The sequence below is a fragment of the Octodon degus genome, unplaced genomic scaffold (assembly GCF_000260255.1).
Source record: "Octodon degus isolate 3935 unplaced genomic scaffold, OctDeg1.0 scaffold00149, whole genome shotgun sequence".
Taxonomy (NCBI): Eukaryota; Metazoa; Chordata; class Mammalia; order Rodentia; family Octodontidae; genus Octodon; species Octodon degus.
The window spans coordinates 1,044,692-1,047,076 of NW_004524725.1; positions in this window are offsets into that span (position 1 = coordinate 1,044,692).

A 2,385-nucleotide genomic window follows, 5' to 3' on the forward strand; every position below is an offset into this window, starting at 1 on the left:
GAGGAGGAGGGAGACAGAGGGAAAACTCTTGAAGCTGGTGAGAAGTGTCTGGGGTAAAGTCTGTGAAGCCAAAGTCTTTAATACACCAGAGGCTTGAGATAGGTCTTGAGTTCCTCTAAAGAAGGACACTGTCCTGGGTTTCAGCAGCAAGTATGTTAAAGGTACACAGGGGAGAGAGAGACCAGGGAGAAAGCTCTGCATGAGCGACCTTGGCTGTTTATTCAGTCCTGTGGGAGTAGGCTGATTTTAAAGCATGGAATCAGCAGGAAGTGAGGGTAGAACAAAGAATTTAGGGGCAAGGGGAGGACTTTTCTGCCTCGAGGAATCTGATCAGAGATGATGTGGTTGTGCTTTTCCAAATGGGGGGAGGGGACAGATGTGAGCACTCCTTTCTCGGAGTGGGCACTGCAGATAGACATGGTATTGTTCTTCTGTGGTTTCCTTCCATGCCTGCTTGTAATGGCCACACCTGTGGGGTGTGACAGTGTTTAATAATGTTGAGCACATTGTGTGCTTATGAATATGCCTACATTTCTGACCCAGAAATTTCATTTGTAGTACATTTATCACAAACAAAGTCATGAATACTTGCATATTAGTGCCTTCATACTGTGACATATTATGGTTACCATCATTAATATTTTAGTGGCTAACAGCTAACAGAAAAGCAGGTCACTTTTGTACTGGGGGAAGTTCTTTCTCCTTTCTCCCTTTCTCTCTCTCTCTCTCTCTTTCTTTTCTTGAAAATATTTCATTATATAGCTCAGGCTGGCCTTGAACTCAGCCTCAGGCTCCCATCTATGGGGATTACAAGTTATGTCATGTGCCCAGTTTACAGGAAATTTTCAACATGTTCTTAGATTTTATTTGTTGAATTATTTGTATAATCAGTATATGTCATATATATTTGGAAGAAACAGCAAGAAATACTTCAATTTTATTTTGGAACAAATAGAAGTAAAACACCTGCTAGCTCATGGGACTAAAATACCTGCTTTGATCCCCCATGGGCCACGCCAGCCCTGCCCCCAGGATGCACTGAGATGGCGACTGAGACTGGGCATGGTGGCACTGCCTATAACCCCAGTGCTTGGGAGGCTGAAAACAGGAGAATCACTAGGAGTTTGATCTGTGTGGTGAGACCCTGTCCTAAATACATGAAAAAATAAAGTAAAAAACATAATTTCAAAATATTCAGGTATTGTGCTGCATGCCTATAATCCCTGCGCTTGGGAGGCTGAGCAAGGAGGACTGCGAGTGCTGGGATTACTGGTGTGCACACGCAGAGAGACGTTTTTGCTTGGGAGGTCTGTCCTCTGGAGGCACTGCAGGACTCTAAGGTGACCTAAACTTACTTAGGACAATGACTGGAGATTTCCACATGTCCCATGCTAAAGGGGGATGAGACAGGTCGTGTAAATTCAGGGCTAACCAGCCTTGTTTTGCCAACCATTAAACAGTAATGTACCAAGGCTTACAAGAGAAAAGACTTAATACAGGATACATAATTTATAGGAGTATTTTATATAGTGAAATGCAAAAGAGTAAAGGAAATCTGTCCAAGCACTACAGACCCAAAGAATCCAGCTGAGGGCCTGGGTGCCACGGCAGTGTCCTGTTGAATCCAGCTTGGAGTCCATAGCAGTACCATCCATGAGTCCATGTGGAGAACTGCAGCCCATTCAGTGCCTCCTGCAAGTCTGTATCAGGGGTCTGCACTGGGAAGGCCCAAAGGCCAGTGGTGGAGGCTAGGAGGCCTGCGCCAGCAGGATGGAGGATCTGTGCCAGCAGGCTGAGGGCTCTGCATGGGGGCCAGCAAGCGTCGCTCTTGGTAAGGACCAGAGCTCAGAGGCAGAATCACAGTCCTTAGTAACAGCAAGGCCTCAAGCTGCTCTGAAGATGAGCACAGCAGAGTGCATATCAGGAAAGCCAGCAGCACAAGCTTCTCCAGGAGAATTAACAGCACACCCTCCTCCACCCCAGTTCTCCTGTTTACTCTGTTGGCATCAATCCTCAGGTGGGCCTTCCACAGCCAGCACTGCACTGATTCAGTTCATCTGGGTGTAGCAAGTTGCCCAACTGTTACTCCACCACAGACAGGTACCCTGGAAATGATTAACAAGCATATATGCAAGCCTTGCTCTCCCTTCTCCTCTTGCCTGCCATAGGTTGAGCACCTTTTCCTCTGCTGTGCCCCCAGCCACCCTGTTTCTGTCTCGGAGCCAGTGGACCATGGCTGAAACCTGAGCCAAGGCAAACCACTCTTTTAGGTTGATATGTTCCATATTTTGGCTCCATGACCAGGAAGTGAGTAATAGACTGCCTTGGAAGAAAACACAAATTCTCTCTCTCTCCCTCTCCCTTTCCCCCTCCCCCTCCCCCTCC